Source organism: Macrobrachium rosenbergii, chromosome 23, assembly GCF_040412425.1.
Source record: "Macrobrachium rosenbergii isolate ZJJX-2024 chromosome 23, ASM4041242v1, whole genome shotgun sequence".
Taxonomy (NCBI): Eukaryota; Metazoa; Arthropoda; class Malacostraca; order Decapoda; family Palaemonidae; genus Macrobrachium; species Macrobrachium rosenbergii.
Genome location: NC_089763.1, coordinates 43,864,469 through 43,884,983, shown reverse-complemented (window position 1 = coordinate 43,884,983; position 20,515 = coordinate 43,864,469). Strand labels below are relative to the sequence as shown.

The 20,515-nt window shown below is 35.3% G+C and overlaps 1 long non-coding RNA gene across 1 annotated transcript in view; it reads right to left on the bottom strand.

The window, feature by feature from the left end:
* Positions 1 to 17,905: 17,905 nt before the first annotated feature.
* Positions 17,906 to 20,515, bottom strand: part of LOC136851573 (uncharacterized) — a 78,045-nt gene continuing 75,435 nt past the window's right edge. Inside the window, exon 3 of the long non-coding RNA XR_010856918.1 lies at positions 17,906 to 18,017. This is a non-coding gene — a long non-coding RNA (uncharacterized lncRNA). The remainder of the gene's footprint in view (positions 18,018 to 20,515) is intronic.

The following is a 20,515-nucleotide window of genomic DNA, read 5'->3' as shown; positions in this document are numbered from 1 at the left end:
GGGGTTAGGCTGGGTCTGCATTTCTCAACTTTTGGTGGGTTTTCTTGGTAAGCTGTTGGTGGAGAATATTGGTGCAGATGTTCATCTGTGCACCATGTCACTTTGGGGGGTATTGGGGGTGGCCACCTTTGGCCAAGTACACAGCCCTACATTAAGGTTAGGTTAGGTTAGTCAGGGTGTATGTCTGTTGAAACTTCTTTAACTTGTTTTAAATCGGCCACGATCCGAAGAAATGTCACATCCACACCAACAAACTTTTACCATGTCATCTTTGGTTTGACTGATTCATGAAATTTAGGCTGTAAGGCCAAGTACTGCTTCACTTTCTGCTGTTAAGAAAGTGAAAGGAGGGAGTTGGAGTAGATGAACACCAAAATAAAGAGACCCTGAAAATAAAGATAATGAAGAAAAAGGATCTAGGAGCTCACAGCTGCACTGAGAAGTAATATTCTGAGAGGTTGGTTTGCAACACTAAAGACAAGAAGCAGGAATAAAAGTTACGGGATAAAAACTGCATGCAGATATAATCCACAGGGATGCTAAAAACGTAATGATGTCTGCAGTGCTACACATGAGGTGCATTGACGGCACTAACCCCTTGCGAAAAATCGGAGGAATTATTTTACTTTAAAATTGAATTTAGAGTGAAGTTTTCATGTCTTGACCATAACCTCCTTAATATGAAAGGTACGAAACTCACGCTCAAATCTATGCAAACTGACAAACTTCATCTTTAAAGTCATACAACTGTCATATTTTCCCCATGTGTATGACACAGCCTATGCAATCACAATTTTTGCTCACTTATCTTATCTCTGGCCTACTATTATTGTATTTTGGGCCAGGCCTGTTTTACAAAAATCCCATAATTAGGCTACTTAGCCTACATTGTTTTTGTATTACTCTTACTGTCAGTTTGAACAACTTGTCTTCTGGCTCAGACCTAGCCTCTACAATATGTTCCACTACCCTAAGAAATGAATAGTCTAGGCATAGCTACGACCTACAAAGGCATAAAGTCTTAAGAGTTGCTGATAACAGCAGTGGACTGTGGAGAGCTTTCATGCTTGCTGAATGTTAACACATTTTGGATGAAACTGAAGTATGTTTTCTTTTCACTGTGAAACTGCTTGTGTTTTGCATGAAAAAAATTAAAATAAAATACTTGCATCTATGGAACTGCACTAAGACTAGCAAAAAGGAATGATGTTGATTATCCTACCTGTCAGTCCAATATAATAAACAATATAAAGATTTGTTAGGATGCAAATGTGGTAAGTGGTATCATTAGCAATGTAAATTCCTTAGATGATACCAAGAAATGGAATTGGTTTGTCCTAGTTATTTGATGTAGTGCATGTAATAGTGAACGAATATAAACTAATGAAGAATGCAGTGACTATGTTGAGGGATGAAAAGCACTTACCAGAATTGCTGTGCTTGAAAATATCCTGAAAGAGGGAGTCTGTGACAACAGATTCCCTCTTAGATATAAAACTGAAAATAAATAAATTTATGAGAGAAAGTCAGAGTGCTTGGAAGCGCATCAAGAATTGACAGTTCCATGAAGAAGATTGAATTAGTATTGAAGTGCTATTAAGATGATAATTGCGTCTAATACCGAGAGGGTAACTTATGAAGATGGAATTAAAGAAAAACTTGATAATAAGGCTTTCACAGGCTTCAATTAAAATCAATCAACAAAAATCAAGATGCTTATGCACTTAAAGATGCAGCATTTAAATTATTGATACAAGGTTTTTCTCTAATGGATATATACTTGTTAGATTTTGAGATGAAACTGGGCGGAGGTTGTGCCTCATCTGCAGATCCACATCTTTGAAATGCAAGCAGTGCTGCTAGCCCTGCAAGCATTCTGGGATTGTTTGATGGGTCAGTTTGTAATGCCGATGAACAACATCACAACTGTGCTGGCTTGCGTCAATAAACGGGTTACAGTTTCCCTTCACTCCTGTCAATTGGCAAAGCAGATGCATGTGTGGGCAGTTTGCCATGCCATCCAGCTGTCAGCCAAGTATGTTCCAGCAAGCAAGAATATTTTGTGAACTCTGGTGGTCTACCTGTTTGCCACATGGTTACAGGAAATTCCTGGTGTTCTGCTATTTCTTTCCAGACCAAGGGTTGCCTCGGAAATGTCTTAAAGATCTCACCCTCAAGCCTTGTTCTGCTAGCCTTAGCCATGTTGTAGCATGCTGATCGAGTTGCATGGCATCTTGTATCTTATCTTGCTGGTAGAGAGCTAGGAATTCTTCTCATGCTTGTTTGTTTGAGAGTTTGGTCCCATCCCAAACAGATTTTGTTAGCAGGAAGCCGGATGAAATTATTTTGTGACCAGTCTGAGCTCTGTAGTACTATCTACAAGAACCTGACCTCTTAGGCCAGTGTTGGGGGTCTGCACGGTACCAGCAGGCACTAGAAGGTGGCACCCAGAATAATCTTTGTCCCGTTCCTAGCCTTTAAGAAAGCTTTCTGGTTCACAGGTTATGAGGACAAGTGTCTGATGGCACCAGACCACCTTTACCTCATATTACCCCAGGGATCCTTCTCCTTAGGACTGAGGCTACCCAAAGGTGTAGTCTCTAAGCTCCTGTTGGACAAAAAGTATCTCACATAAGGTACTCAGATGACATATGGCTGGTAGGTGAATGGATGAGTGACTGGTTTCTCCTGTCTTCTAGCTTCTTTTTTTCTACAAGGCAGCAGCCAAGAAAACTATGTGTTGGTCAGCACATAAGGCGCAACTCCCTCCAGTCTCCCTTTTAATGAATGGGGGTGGGGTGTACAGCTATTATCTGACCTCAACAATCTATGACTGACCTAGATACTGTACAGGCTGCCTTCCAACATGTGCAACACTATATTTAGAACAGAATTTAGTTCTCATTATTTTACCTAGAGTGAGAGTTCAAATACATCTCACTCTGGCTCAGGGCCCTATGAATCTTGCACCCCTATGTCAGAATGTATGTTAAATTAATCATTGCTCCAGCTAATGATTGTAACCAAGAGCATGGCATTTCCAGGTGAAGAGTCAATTTGCCAGCTAGCTGATAACACTATAACATCTAAGGTTTAAATTACTATAGGAACAAATCACAAATTTCTAAAGCAATTTGTATATTTTCTAGGTATAGAAACCAGGTCCTTTTATAATAATCCCACCTCAACCACTCACTGTAGTCTCTCAGCCAGGAGGAAAAAGTGGTTGATGACAGAGACAAGTGGAGGCTTTCCCTCATTCACACACCTACCATCAGTTAAGCACTTTGTTATCTAGTTTCAGTAACCAATTTCAGCTTGCGGTGGGAACAGTCTTACATACGAGGCTCTGTTTTGTATACCTATGAAAAATACAAATTACCTTAAGAATTGGGATTTTACGCATGAACCCATCACTTAGCAAGTGCATTTCCTCCTCCCAAACCCTCTGGTTTCTCTCAGCTACACACACAAAAAAAGAAATGTGTTATACCCAAAAGATTTTGTGGATTAAGAATAAAAGCTTAAGAACATTATGAGTCGGACTGCAAAACAGAAATGGTACTGTTAGTGAAATTACGGAAGTTTAATATGAGGATCAGATATGATAAAGGGGAACTCGAGATGGCTTCGACATGTCCTTTGCCCTTTGGAGACTAGTGCATGACAGTGTCAGCTGGGCTCCTGTAGAAGAGTTGGAAGACCCAGATCTTAAAAGAACTATGAGAAGGGAGGCTGGAGATTTGTGTAGCACAGGAAAGACCTTAGTAATGGAATTTCACAAAGGCCCTTTGCATCTTGCAGCATTGGAGGTGATGTGATGTTTTAACAAGAAAAAATCTCTTTACTCATGCCAATGGTATCTGTAGGGGGGGTAGTGCCGTCTGTGCACCTCACGCGGTGCACAGTAGGCATTATGTAAGGTTCTTTGCAGTGTCTCTTCGGCCCCTAGCTGCAACCCCTTTCATTCATTTTACTATACCTATTCATATTCCCTTCCTTCCATCTTGCTATCTACCCTCTCCTAACAACTGTTTTATGGTGCAACTGTGAGGTTTTCCTCCTGTTTCACCTTTCAAACCTTTATATTCTCAATTTCCCTTTCAGCACTGAATGACCTCAAAGGTTCCCAGCACTTGGCCTCTGGCCTAAATTCTATGTTCCATTCCATGTCTATGGCTTGCTAAGGGATAGTTAATGGTTTGCCAAAAGGTTGTGATTTTCTTTGGAAGTACCTTGACATTTTATTTCAATTGGCTAGTTCCTTAACTTATATCCAATCACCTGTCATGGTTGAACTCGTCCAGCCATCAACATATAATTTGACCTGCGCTCATGTGCTTTCTTTGCTTTCCTTCATCATCATTTGATATAAATTTAAAATCAACATGTACTACCTTGTTAGATAAAAACAAGGGGATGACAATGAATAGCCTTTCTCATCATTCCAGGAAGACTAATTAAAGGATTAAAAACAGTCTGCGAGCTGTGCCTAACTTTGGTTAAAAAACCAAATTACAAGACCTTTCACCCTTCTTTAGAGTCTTCATCAGCTGTAAATAATTTAAAGCATGAAAAGGTACAAAGGTAAGCTAAAAAAAAAAAAAAAAGTATACAAAAGAAAACGAATTTCATGGGTAAACCAATCAACCTAAAAGTTTTTCATTTCCAGTTCCGTCTTCAAAAGGCAATCTTTTGATAGCTGAGTAACTTATGTTTGCATGGCTGTTGGAGAAATTTCCCATATTTTATCAGAGAGCTGATGGGCTGACTACAAGTCAAATTACAGGTAACAGTGTCTTTAGAGGTGACCACTTTGTTGCCAAGAAAGTACCCTATTATGTAGGCTCCTTGAACAATTTTCCCTTTGATTGCAAGTAAGAGTCTCGCAGACAACCTTTGCATTATTAAATGCATTTGATAACTTAGATCCAAGAGAAGGTTGGAAAACGTACTACCACAGGCACCAATCTCCCAAGCATTTTTGTGTTCAATTAATCTTACTTAGCCAATCCCTCACTGTTTCCCACTCTGAAACCTTTGAGCAATATTTACGGGGAATTACTTAGCCAATCCCTCACAGTCTCCCACTTTTAAACCTTTGAGCAATATTGACAGGGGATTAATTAGCCAGTCCCTCCCTGTCTCCCACTCTGAAACCTTTGAGCAATATTTACAGGGAATTACTTAGCCAATCCCTCACAGTCTCCCATTTTTAAACCTTTGAGCAATATTTACAGCGAATTAATTAGCCAGTCCCTCCCTGTCTCCCACTCTGAAACCGTTGAGCAATATTTACAGCGAATTACTTAACCAATCCTCCTGTCTCCCACTCTTAAACCTTTGAGCAACATTCACAGGGAATTAATTAGCTAAGTAAACCCAATATTCACCTTGTCTCCCACTCTTAAACCTTTGAGCAATATTTGAGCAATATTTACTTTTAAACCTTTGAGCAATATTGACAGGGGATTAATTAGCCAGTCCCTCCTGTCTCCCACTCTGAAACCTTTGAGCAATATTTACCTCACAGTCTCCCATTTTTTAACCTTTGAGCAATATTTACAGCGAATTAATTAGCCAGTCCCTCCCTGTCTCCCACTCTGAAACCGTTGAGCAATATTTACAGCGAATTACTTAACCAATCCCTCCCTGTCTCCCACTCTTAAACCTTTGAGGGAATTACTTAGCCAATCCCTCCCTGTCTCCCACTCTTAAACCGTTGAGCAATATTTAAAGGGAATTACTTAACCAATCCCTCCCTGTCTCCCACTCTTAAACCTTTGAGCAATATTCACAGGGAATTACTTAGCCAATCCCTCCCTGTCTCCCACTCTTAAACCTTTGAGCAATATTTACGGGGAATTACTTAGCCAATCCCTCACAGTCTCCCACTTTTAAACCTTTGAGCAATATTGACAGGGGATTAATTAGCCAGTCCCTCCCTGTCTCCCACTCTGAAACCTTTGAGCAATATTTACAGGGAATTACTTAGCCAATCCCTCACAGTCTCCCATTTTTAAACCTTTGAGTAACAGCGAATTTTAGCCAGTCCTCACTGTCTCCCACTCTGAAATTAATTTACAGCCTTAAGAACCTCCCTGTCTCCCACTCACTCTGAAACCAGGAATTACTTAGCAATCCCTCCCTGTATTAAACCTTTGAGCAATATTTAAACTTAACCAATCCCTCCCTGTCTCCCACTCTTAAACCTTTGAGTAATATTCACAGGGAATTACTTAGCCAATCCCTCCCTGTCTCCCACTTTTAAACCTTTCAATATTTAAAGGGGGAATTACCAATCACTCTTAAACCTTTGAGCAATTTGAGCCAATCACTTTTAAACCTTTGAGGGAATTACTTAAACCTTTGAGCAATATTTAAAGGGAATTACTTAGCCAATTCCTCCCTGTCTCCCACTCTTAAACCTTTGAGCAATATTTAAAGGGGAGTTAACCAAACTCTTAAACCTTTTGAGCAATATTCAGGAGTTATATGTTAAAGAGTCTTGAGAAATTCTTACAAAATTTATGGTTTAAAAAACGAATTAAAAGTGAAAACCAGGTCGATTTTTCATTGATTATGATCTGCTTTTGCTATATCCAAAAGGACATCAACTTGGTTTTCCTGGTAATAATCATGACAACATAAATTTCGTGAGCAATTTCCCGAGAATCTTGACTCAAATACAGGAATGTATACAAATCTCTGTAAAAGTTATGAGTTACCGAGTTTCATAAAAAAAAGGGGGCTGTACTTATATCAACCAGTCGATATGTTTAAAGTTGTTTAAATTGAATATATTATTCAAACTGCATAAAAAAATCATAAGGGCTTTACTTATATCAATCAGTCGATATGTTTAAAGTGAATATATTATTCAAACTGCCATTAAAAAAAAATCATAAGTTCCCACAAGGGAACTAATGATGAAAAAATAAGAAATACTAAACTAAATGAAAATATCTAGATACAATAAATAAATAAACAAACTTTTATACCATAAAAATCTGACCATCTTTAAATAATACATTTAACATTCATTGCTTATTTGTAGTCGTTTCGTAAAATATGTGGAATCTGGAACAAGACACTCAAAGAAGCCTAACAGTGATTTACAAAGACGGGTAAACGATAAATTCAATGCAACCAGGAAGCAACAGTGCGCCACGTAAGACACACTGTAAGCAGGGGCACCCCCTTAAATGGATGACCTGATAAATCGTGTGAAAATTTATACTTCAAGGTCATTTTGGATTCGGTCGGAACTGGTTTCAGAAAACGAGTCTGCGTGACCTGGCCTTAATATGGGTTTCCCTAAATTGATCTACTATTGAATTCCGCTGCCCTCTTCTTCTCTTGCCTCTCCCATCTATTATCTCTGGAGGAAAAGTCGTTGGGAAATTGAAATATGAACCTGATCTACCTGACCGCAGGTACAGAGATAATGAGCCTAACGAAGCTGCCACCCACAAATTAACTCTTTAGGGGGTCCCCCACGTCGACTTAATAGGCTACTCGCGCCCTCTTGTCAAATGACTGCGCTCTAAATCAGAAATTCGTTATATTTATATATATATATATATATATATATATATATATATATATATATATATATATATATATATATATATATATATATATATATATATATATATATATATATATATATATATATATATATATATATATATATATATATATAATATATATATATATACATACAGTATATGTATATACACACATATACACACACATTATATATATATATATATATATATATGTGTATATATATATATATATATATATATATATATATATATATATATATATATATAGTGTGTGTGTGTGTGTGTGTGTGTTTTGTCACATACACGTGCCACTTTTAATATTCACGAATGTTAAGCCACAAATATCGTTCAATACCTAATTCACTATATCTTAGGAATAACCCCATGTGTTAAATTATTCCTAAGGTATAGTGACTCAGATATTAAACGGTACTCTTGAATGTGTGTGTGTAAGTATGTATGCGCGTGCGCAATATAATCACTCAAGATGAGCGATGAAAAAAAATGGAAAAGTACCAGACTGAAAGTGGCTATTGCTTCTTTATCTTTTACATATCTTCACAGGAATGACAGAATTAAACTAAAACCGAACAAAGATCAGTAAAAACAAAATTAACGTTAAAAATTCAAAATTCAATATACACAAAAACATTCAAGTGTTAATGGAATGGTAGTAACGACAGAAAAAAAACCGTCAGAGGAGCCATTGCATTACCATAGTTACCCATTATACTTTCAAACAGTCGATCATAGAAAATGGAAATTTTATCTCTGTTCAAGCACTGCATCAAAAATAAAAAAGTACACAAGGAAATAACATCTTATTGATGATTTAAGCTATATTCTAGAAACTTGTATATCTTAAGAAAAGAGACAACTTATATAATTTCTAGCATTTACAGAATTTTTGTGCCTCACTGTTAATCATACAAGATTCTTCATCGCTTTGTTTGCATTTCTACTATTCTCATTCTCTTTTAGTAACATTATGACATTCCAAGATGTTATACAAAATGCACAAAAGCACTTGTAAACCTATCTTTTACTTCACACTAAATCTGGTATCTGCAGTGTTTATCTGCATGCTATCGACTAACGTCATGAGGAAAAACCGGAGAATATCTGCAAATTCTGCTAAACAATAACATAACATAACTGAAAGTGTTGCCACGAAGTACGGTTAAGGAAATATAAAAAATAAATAATCACTTACAAGCTAATTGTGACTGATTTGTCAATTATGAAATAAAGAGGAGCTTAGCCTGGAAATAAAAAAAAAAAAACATACAACTTGTTCAAATGTTCTAGACAAGAAAAACGCCAGAGACCCAGCGGGCAAAACCTATCAATTTCAGCCTGGGGACACTTCTGTTGTTCTGGGAGCGAACCCATTTAAAAGGATTAGGTTCGGCTGTCAGGTCATTTTGATGTCTCTATCAGGTACCCAGAGACAATGGGGGAAGGCAAATGACCTCGAGTACCCATTCAGGACGAGGCCACGTCCCCAGGGGGCCACTGTTGATCAAGTATGGCCTACTTCCTTTTCCAATCGTCCTTCAGTCCACTCGAGGCGCTCTCTCAAGTGCTGATTCTGGCACATGTATATAAAAAAAGCAAAACCAAAATCTAATGGCAGGGCGGAGGTAGGATGATACGGTTGTGTCAAATCTACGAAATTCATAGTATATAAAGTATACTGCTAAGGGATTTTCAAAGAATTCTTATATAGATTTACATCAGATTTTATTTATTTTTCAACTAGAAAGTTGGCCATTCTGTTTCCATTACCATAAGATAACAAAAAACTTGCCCGTATCGCAAATGCGGCATACTTTTTGAAGAGCGTTGACAGATTTACTGTATTGTGATGAAGTCTTCTAATCTCATTTAACGACCGTAACCTAACCCTACAAGACAATGGAATGTCCCTTTAAATCACGTTTAAGCGGCCGGGCAAAGGTAGTCACCTAAAATGTTTTCAAGTATTTTCAGCAGGAAAAAAAGTCGGACCTTTGATAATATCAAGACTGATGGTTTGACTGCTGCAACAGGAGTGAGCGAAAGAACTGTATTTTGGTTGCACCGAGAGGGGTTTAGGATGAAGACCAGCCAGTTCTTCATGAACCAATAAACCCTTGTTCAAAAACTGAGTGTGTTTGATGGCTCGTGGGCTGAATATGTTGCAATACGAAAATCTTTTTAGATAGGTCTATTTACTTTTAAAAGTTCGTGCGAAGATGAAATGCATTACTAACCCCCAAACAATGATCCTTGTTTTTTCATAATTTACTTACATTTTCATCTATTTATTTATTTACCTGTTCATTTAATTTTCTTTAATACCTGATCTCTTCTTTCTACTACCTCATGTAACTCTCTTCAAATAAACACCATACCCTTTGGAAGTTTGAATTTCAGGTCAATGGCCCCTTTGTTGGGCTCGTTTCATGTGAATAATAATAATAATAATAATAATAATAATAATAATAATAATAATAATAATAATAAAGGACTGCTCAGTGATGCAACTGACTTCATCGGAGATATTTAAGTGGGTCGACAATCTTCAGGAAACATTTCACATAAGACCCCTCCTCCCAGGTGGTGTATGTCTTTATATTTGACCAAAACGAAATCAGACTTTTATGAAAAACTATTTTCATTTCCTTCGACAGCATACATACATACATACATACATACATATAAGCTTTGTGTATATTTTTACAAGTACATTTCGTCTTGCTAATCAAATATATCACTGTGGATCCTTCTGTACACATACACATACATTATATATATATATATATATATATATATATATATATATATATATATATATATATATATATATATATATATATATATATATAATATACAGTATATATAAATGTATATATACAGTATATACATACATATATGTGTGTGTGTGTGTTCTGTTAAAAGGATGGCTGCATCACTGAGTTAATTTCATATTGAGTCTTCGCAAATTTTCCTTATAATTCATTTCACTTCTAGGTTAAATAACTGGCCAGTGTTCATAATCCCGGCAGTTATCGACCAATTTTACCGTAGAAGAGAAAAGAATTAGAAGGAAAATTGAGAAAATTCAATTAACTCGCATGAAGCAGCCATCTTTTTTAACAGAACGTGTTTAACAGAGGGCGACTTCCTTCTAATAAAAATTATAATAAAAATAATTGCTATGTATTCTTCTTCGTTTTAACGTTGCTATGTATATACATATATATATACATATACATATATATACACATACACACATGCACATACACATGTATATATATTTATATATATTATATATTTATATATATCACATATTACCACAGGTGGAAAATAAGAGACGGTCCTGACCGGTTTCGACTTTATTTCCAAGCCATTGACGAAGGACTGATACGGAGTATTAGAAGTCACACATATATATACTACAGGAACAGAGATGTATGGAGATTTCCATACATCTCTGTTCTTGTAGTATATATATTTGTGACTTCTCATACTCTGTATCAGTCCTTCGTCAATGGCTTGGAAATAAAGTCGACACCGGTCAGGACCTACACCCCGTCCCTTATTTTTCACCTGTGGTAATATGTGATAGATGAATCACGTACAAAAGTGATTATAATCATTTATATATATATATATATATATATATATATATATATATATATATATATATATATATATATTTATAATTTTATATATAAATATATATATATATATATATATATATATATATATATATATATATATATATAAACACTGGAGTGCTGAGGCCTTTCGACACTAGGTTCTTTACTTAGCAGACTGAGTCGTCTGCTAAGTAAAGAACCTAGCGTCGAAAGGCCTCGCAGCACTCCAGTGTTTCCGTTTCTCTTCGTGGATTTTATCTTTATTTATATATATTCATGACGTTCCATATTTTCGTGATTGAGTTATACACATGCATATATATATATATAATTTACACACACGTGAAAATAAGGTTAACAATAGTCTGTGGCAAAGTGTCTTATTTCATATTACTTTCACAAGCCGCTGATTATCCTAAAAGTCACTTACTTTCTCCTTACTCTGAAATCCCCCCCCCTCCCCGTAGTTGGCGAGTACCCTCCCTACCCAGCTTAAGAACTCTAATCCACGGGTAAATACCCTTCAGCAGAAACGCGAAGGAGGACATTATGACCTACTTGAGAAAAAGATAAGGTCGGACCTTTTTACAAGTCGAAAACCAACACGGGACCCTTAAAGACCTGTTGATCTCACGGCGTTTCGGATAAACAATTTAAATGAGAGATTACCCAGCTTTCGGGTCGCCTGAAAGTAATAGGTATTGAAGTGTAGTTCTTCACACTTGAGTGTAGTGCTTTTTATATGTATATGGATATATTTGTATATGTATATAGTATATATGTATATATATACTATATACATGTATATATGTATATATGTAAGTATGTATATATACGGAGACCAAGGGCAGATGGAGAGGCACACGAACAATCAACAGTTTTTATTGTGGCCGACGGCGTTTCGCAATAATCCATTGCATTTTCAAGGCTGCAGTGACAATTTTGTTTAATAAAAAAGGGAAGTTACTATATAAAATTATAAAGATAAAAAAAAATACATACATTTCTTAAAATATCTTAAAACAAACCTACCCAGTCACTTTTTAGCCATGTACTGGGTAGGTTTGTTTTAAGATATTTTAAGAAATGTATGTATTCTTTTTTATCTTTATAATTTTATATAGTGACGTCCCTTTTTTATTAAACATAATTGTGTCATTGCAGCCTTGAAAATGCAATGGATTATTGCGAAACGTCGTCGGCCACAATAAAAACTGTTGATTGTCCGTATGCCTCTCCATCTTCCCTTGGTCTCCGTATATTAGGCTTCTGCCTTCATCATCGTCGTATATATGTATATGTATGTATATATATATATATATATATATATATATATATATATATATATATATATATATATATATATATATATAAATATATATACATATAAATGTATATGTATACATATACTTAAGTCCACAGACGGATGGACGAAAGCTATATAGCAGCTTTGTATATATTTTTACAAGCACATTTCGTCTTGCTAATCAAGTATATCACAGTGGATCCTTCTGTGCACACATACACATATACACATATATATACATATATGTGTATGTGTGTGCCAAAAAAAATTTTATGGTCATGAAAGATCAAGTATTTTTGACATTGAAAATATTTTAGTTTTGCCATACCGTTGTGAATTTTTATCAACTGTACGTAGCCCGAAACGTCTGGAAATATATGTTGCTTTTAGTAATACTTCGTCTGTCAAGAATTAATTGTTTTGCAATAAACCAGTAATGCCAACAGGAGGGATGTACAAAATTAATTGCTCAACTTGTAATTGACCTTATATGGGACAATCTGGTAAGGAACTAATTAAGAGAGCCACACAGCATAAAAATATTGTACGGGTTGCAAACAGCTCAAGTGTCATCTTTTGTCACGTGAGAGACTTGGAACACTCTATAGACTGGAATTCAGCTAGATTAGTTTTTGAAAGTTCTTCAATGCATAACAAATTTTGTTAGTCGAAGGATGCCTCATTAGATCTTTTAGTAACACGAAGATAGACCAATTGTTGAAAAGCTTTATTCTTAATGATTCAAAAGTAAAACAAGCTGTTAGATGTTTCACAAACAGATAATTTTGTACTGCGATTTGTAGTAATTGCATATTTCCACTAAGGATATTTTTATTTTGAACAATGTTTTTTTTTACATACTTTAACAGTTTGTTGACCTGTTTTATCGTTATCTGTGACCCCATACTACTTTTTTGTGTAAGATGTTTTCTTAAAACTGTTTGGAACCCTGAAAGATGACTTTGGAATAAAAGTTGAAAGTCTTGGTACCACCTCTTTATTTTCACGTGAGGCTCTCTTACATACTTCATCCACGGGACCATTGTGGAAATATGAATATATATATATATATATATATATATATATATATATATATATATATATATATATATATATATATATATATATATATATATATATATATATATATATATATATATATATATATATATATATATATATATATATATATATATATATATATGTATTAGTCCCAGTAAGAACCCATGATGGAAGTAAGAACCCATGATGGAAGAAAATTTAAAATAAAAATAAATTTTTTTTTGTAGAGAATTACGCTCATTGACGTTAAATTTGTTTATGTAATTATGGAATAGAATTGAAGAAAGGCTGTTTTGTACATTTCTTTGCAGAGTCCTATATTCCCATTTCTGACTGAAGTTCAAAGTGTGTAAACTATACTGTTTCTTTCCTTTGCATTTCCGTTCATTATCAGTGACATCTGCAATCTATGATTTTTTTAAGTACTATACACTATTTCCAAGTAATGACTGAATGATTGATTTGTGGCTATTAAAACTGGCGTCACAACAACTAGGTTATTGGCGCAGTAATAAAACTAAATAGGAAATTAAAAAGATAAATAAGTTTTAAAGGAGTCTCATATTGGAAATATATATATATATATATATATATATATATATATATATATATATAATATATATATTTCCAAGTGATGAAAGCAAAGTGAACTATAATAATCAGAAGAATTCCCTTAATTACCTGGCAGTCGCAACCCCTTCTGATCGGAAGTCTATTGTCCGGAGCAAGTTCAATCTTTACCCTGCTATTATTCACAGGTATATTTTCGCCTGGGATCTTTTCCCCACACTGTGCCAGCAGGTGACAATAACGCCAACCTTTCCACGACCCTTCACAGCCATTGACCTCGCTTAATGACCTCTGCGACCTGTCATCACCCCAGATGAAAAGCGCCGACTTCTCGATTGAGACGTCAAACTCGAGGACCCACTAAGTTAAGTCCTGACTACCTCCTACCCTTCCGAAAGGCCTCCACCAATCAAATCACAGCATTTTCTGCGCTGTTTTCTGATTGGCCCGTCGAAGACTTTTGGATCCCAAGAAGTATAATCAGGTAAAAGAATGTGGAATCTCAAGAGTGCAGCCTACAAGCTGTCGGTCGCAAATAAAAGAATTTAAATTAATTACCGTCATCTGAGAGGGGACGAGAAAAATATTTAGGGCTTAGATCCCATCTGTTGCGATTTCAAGTAATTCCACAAGGCTTTTTTTTTTTAGGGGGAATAGGGATAAAGGTAATTTTATTTGATGTTATTGAGAACGAATAACGACAGAAGAGAGAGAGAGAGAGAGAGAGAGAGAGAGAGAGAGAGAGAGAGAGAGAGAGAGAGAGAGAGAGAGAGAGAGTAAAGCCGCCAGTTTTCCAATGAATGTAATTTAAAACTCCCGAGTTGGAGAACATTCAAGTTGAGACGTAATCGAGCTGCTGTAATGCACCCGCAGTAGCATAAAATAGTTATAATGTGATATTGATAAAGAAAATAAAAAAATAATATAAGTAACCCAAGGTAGGGCAAAATACATTCGGTATTCATTGGTGCCAATTAAAAATATACATTTTTTTCCACGAAATCTAAACATCCGAACTAGCGCGAAGCTTTTGAATCCGATGTGTTTGAGTCTACAAACGGAAGCAATTTCGCGGAGTCTTTCCCGGCGGTGTTTAGTATCACACTTTGGGTGCGAGGAGCACTTACCCGGGGAATGTTGAATGAATCCTAGAGAAACCCGTTGGTGAAAAGGAAGTTCCCTCTCCCAAAATGGCAAGAGAAACACCACCTTTATTAAAACCGCTTCAACTTCCAGCATCATTCGCTTTGTGACATATTATAGGACTAATTTACTCCAGCTACAGGTGATAAATTGGTATCGTAAACTATTCCACCTTTTCAATTATGAATGCATTTATGCACAGCCTGCCCGTCGAGCCATTTGCAAAAGGGCGAATTTCCTTTCCCCTGGTTATTTATGGCCTTTCAAATTGGTCTCCGACGCTTAATGAGGGTACGAAGAGGTCAGGTGGCCGTACCAAAGGCTGGATTTTACAATTTGCTCCGGTTGTCAAGCTGGGGTTTGACGTCTTAATTCCAGGTGAGAACGAAGAGTGAGATAGGAAAGGTTATATGGGTCCCGCAGGAGGTAGAAAAAAATAAAGAGGGTTTTGGCGGGAGATCGCCAGTGAAGAGAAGCTCTCGAGATACGTCTCGATTCTGTGAAATCCGGCGGTAATCGTGCTTTATCTCTTCCATCTCCTGTTTTATCCCGGAGTCTATCTGGCCTATAGGTGACCATAGGTCAATCCATGGTCTAAGTGGTCAGCTCACTTTTCGGGAAGTCGGTCACGAAGAGAGACGGCTCCCGGACATAAACAAACGTGTGTGAATTGATTTATGCGTAGATAGGACATGTAAAAGACAAATACTTGGTTTCACGAGGATTAGTAAAAAATCCCAAATGGGGAAAGATTCTAACGATTTTTTGTCAATATTCCATGCGCAAGGTTCTGTATGCTTACAAGAAAATGCCGCGAAACTGCAGAGGTTCAATTAAAGAAGTAATAATAATAAAAAGGTTTGACGGGAAGCTGACTATGGGAAAAGATGGCAACATTGCCTTTTTTCTTTTACTTATGTTGTTTTTCATTTTTTGACTGCTACTACTACTTACTACTACTACTACTACTACTTACTACTACTACTACTACTACTACTACTATTATTAATAATAATTATAATAATAATTAATAATAATATTAATCTATTATTTATTTTCTTCCTTCCTGCCGGCGTCACTACATTGGAAGCTTTAACACTAGATGATTTTAAGTAAATTGATTCTTCTCTCTCCCATCTTTATTATTTATTTCCTTACTGAACATTGTTACGTGGCATCTCACTTTGAAAGCTCATACCCTGCTAACCTGACCCAGATCAAAGTTCGTAATATTTTAAATAATAATTTTTTGCTTTATGTTAAAAACCTATATTCTAATTATCTTAGGCACTTAGATCTGTATTATTCTACGATGATTATACATACCAGCGTTTTAATCAGCCGTGGTTATTAAAAAAGTTCCTTAGCTAACGCAACGCTTTTTCTTCGATTTCATTAACTCATGCGACTACAAGTCTCAAAAACATTTTAGCGATGAAAGTAGAAATATAAAATATAAAAGTACGATATGTAACCATACATACTCGACTACAGCAGTGTTCTCAAACTGGGGGTAATGAAGCCGTTTCGTCGGAGGGGGAAACGAGACACTTTCTAAGCAATAGTTTTTGGAGTAAAATTCAGTAAATTTATTAATGACAATAATAATAAACAAATGAATAAATAATTAAATTAATAAATAATACAGAAGTAAATAGATTAATTTACATCATAATTATGCAAGTTATACCCCAACATTTGTTTTCTTCAATCCCGAAAGAAAATAAGAATGACATGATATAAGCGAGTGAAACATCAGGATACAATTTTGTTGATTGCTGCTCACTCTCCACTGTCTCCAATAAGTGTTCTGCAGCTGATGGGATAGTTTTGCTTCTTGATTGTTCTATTGACTGCAGCAGTCAACATTTTCCTTTCCTTTATAACTTCACAAAACTGAAGAGGAATGGGGTAGGGGTAATGGTGATCTATCACACCACTGCCCCCAGGGGTAACGATGCAAAAAAATTTGAGAACCACTGGACTACAGGTACGGTGCACGACAACAGAGGTTGAATTAAAACAGTCATTACAGCAAATGCAAATTTCGAAGAATAAATAAATCATTTTGCAAATTCGCTGGAGAAATACTAACCCAGAATTCAAAACATCATTTGAGAAACATCGAGGCAAGGAAGCAAATGAACGATGTACTGAAAGACACGTAAAAAAAAAATAAGTAAATAAAAACCTACATTGCAGTTAGCCTCTTTACACTAAAGAACACGAGTTGAACATATTCTGCCGACATGGACACGTGAAAGTCATTGCTTCCCTATGATTTTGTTATTTTCTACCAAAACCGTAACTACAGCCAACCCACCGAAAGAAAGCATCTCTGTCCGTATGCAGACATTTTTCAAAAAATATGTGGTAGTCTGTAGTAAGTGGGGAAAAATACTAACATCTGTTTTTCAGCGTTAACGATAAATATCAGCCAATATCATCTTGCATTTAACTAGCCGATACATCTGTACTGGAAACTCAGTCAGGCGGGTGAGTAGCATGAGATTAAGCTAATTACGAACAATTTCAATAAAACAGATTGCGAATAATTACAGTCACCTCAAAAATACAAAAAACTAGAAAAAATAGTCTGTACTCACTCACGTCATTCCCTCTTTGAAAAACTTTCATGTTGGCAGCTCTTGGTATTATTCTTCTGTTCATGAGGTGTCCTAAGTTCTTGTGCTTGTTCAATATTCCGGATGTTTCCTCCTGTAAAAAACACGAATAGAAAAAATATATAACCCCAATATTCAGTTAAATATGTTAACATTATCTTTACATAAAAAAATAAATCACCTTTTTCTTCTTGAGAATTGACGAAGTATAAAAAGCAATTTTTCACTAAACAAATTTGCGAATATATGCTTCGATATATGAAAGATAGTACAAAGTGTAGGTGTACGTCTGAAATTTCTATATTTTTAAATTGTAAACGTCTGAATCTGAGTTGGAAGATGGTTGACTGTGACTTAATGCACTCGGCCTCGGTCATTTTCCGTAAGTTTTGGTCAGGATGGACGTGCTTGTTTTCACAAGGGGTGGCGAATTCCATATTAATAGGTTATTTGTGACTTAATATTTGAAAATAAAGAAAACAAGCATTGCCTTTAATTCCATCTTCATTGCCGGCTCTGTAATGGCAATGATTGCAGAAGTACTTTTGGCTTTATAAGAATCTCCAAGTTTTGTTCCAATTAAGGAGTTAGTTGTCTTTGAACTTGTAGGTGCTACCATAATCGATTTATTTTTTTTTTCACCATTGCTATTATCATCAAATTCGTCTTCCTCCAGTTTCATTATTTGTCTCTAAATTTGCTTAATTTTCTTCTTGTGGTCAAGTCCCTGTCTTACCAATTTCTGTATTTCACTATACCACCTCATCAGCTATAGAATGTAGGTGTCTTAGGATATACCTAAAATCTATTTTGAAATACAAATATCAGGGTCCACCAAATATCTGGACTTTGCTGAGCAGAGGGTTGTAACTGAATCATAATTATGCTGTATATGTGAAACTACCAAAAGACTAGATCATGTGTCTAGTGTACATGAAATTACAAGAATGGGCTTTAGATAGTGCACGTAACGTAGAATGAATAATTTACGATGAAATTTGAATAATGTAGACGGAAAACTTTAGTAAGTCTACGTTAGATGATGTAGCCTATTTATTGCAGATTTAAAGTTTTCTAAAGGAAGATGATACACTTGATGTAAATATGAGGTTATAAAAAGACTAGACATTGTATCTCAAGTGGTTAGAATGTTTATGAAGAATATACATTATGGGCTTAATAAACCTGTCACCTTCTTCAAAAAAAGCGTAAGCCATTATGAATCAAAGATTTACAAAACTACGTTGTTACTTTCTACTAATATAAGTGAAATAATGTTGATGACATTCGTCTATGGTAATTGAAAACAGAGATTATTATTCTTTCTAAATTTCTATAATCAAAACTGGAACCAATATAATAATTCGCTGATATTCTGATTATATAAATTATTAGGATAGATTGTAGTTTGGAAGTTGACATATGGGGAAAACTAGCTGCTGTTTATTTATACGTAAGTTCACTTATAATAATATAATAATAATAATAATAATAATAATAATAATAATAATAATAATAATACACTTTAACCCAACTCATTGCGTGTTAGTATGTTGTCGGCTTTTTAAAGTATGTGGTAAGTATTATTATTAATTTCATAATTACAGTTATTCAAGCTCAAAACCATAAACTCCAAGCTAATAAGTACAATCACCATATGGAAGAATGCAATGACCGGCGCTGTTGGGTTATGTGATTTCTTTGATAAAAAAAAACAGCATAGTTGGATAATAATAATAATAATAATAATAATAATAATAATAATAATAATAATAATAATAATAATAATAATAATAATAATAATAATGAACCAAACAAAAACTTCTTTTAGTTTTCTTCTGAAGATGGAAAGAGAAACCCACAAGATTCTTGTGTATAACTTGTTTACTGGTAAATATTTACATATTACTTTGATCTAGTAAGGTCCTAAGCAGACCCTTTTCAAGAATCTTTGGTTTCTCTTTTCAATAATAATAATAATAATAATAATAATAATAATAATAATAATAATAATAATAATAATAATAATAAAAGACCTTATATTGTTCTGTACTTATTATTTTGCATGTTTCCCGTGTTATACAACGAAGTATAAAAGCCATATTAATTTTCAAATTTAACAAATAAAAATCGATGATACGGTGACTATCCCGTTTTAACAAGAACTTTGCACATCAAAACCCTTTTAACAGGAACTTGTACATTAAACAAGATAAAACTAAGAATATCATCATGGAGAGAACAGTGTTGGATTAGCAGCAAACTATTAACTAATCAGATCCGAATTAACGCGAGACAGATTTGAAAATCCCTTACCGAACGAAGGTTATCAGAAGGCTTGACGGAATGAAAAAGACATCCAATGGCGCAAAAGATAGGCGGGTCTTAGAGGCTACATAGGCGTGGCCTCTCTCTGATTGGTTTAAATTTGGAGGAGCACTGCCGTGTTACGTCAGCAGACGGTCTGCGGTCAGAACTCGTTCAGTGTCCTCAGAGAAAGGATGTACTAATGTGCAGCATCCGTGGAGACTACACCGAACACTATTCTCTCTCTCAGCTCTATAGCTCGCAACTAGACAACCCGTTTTCGAA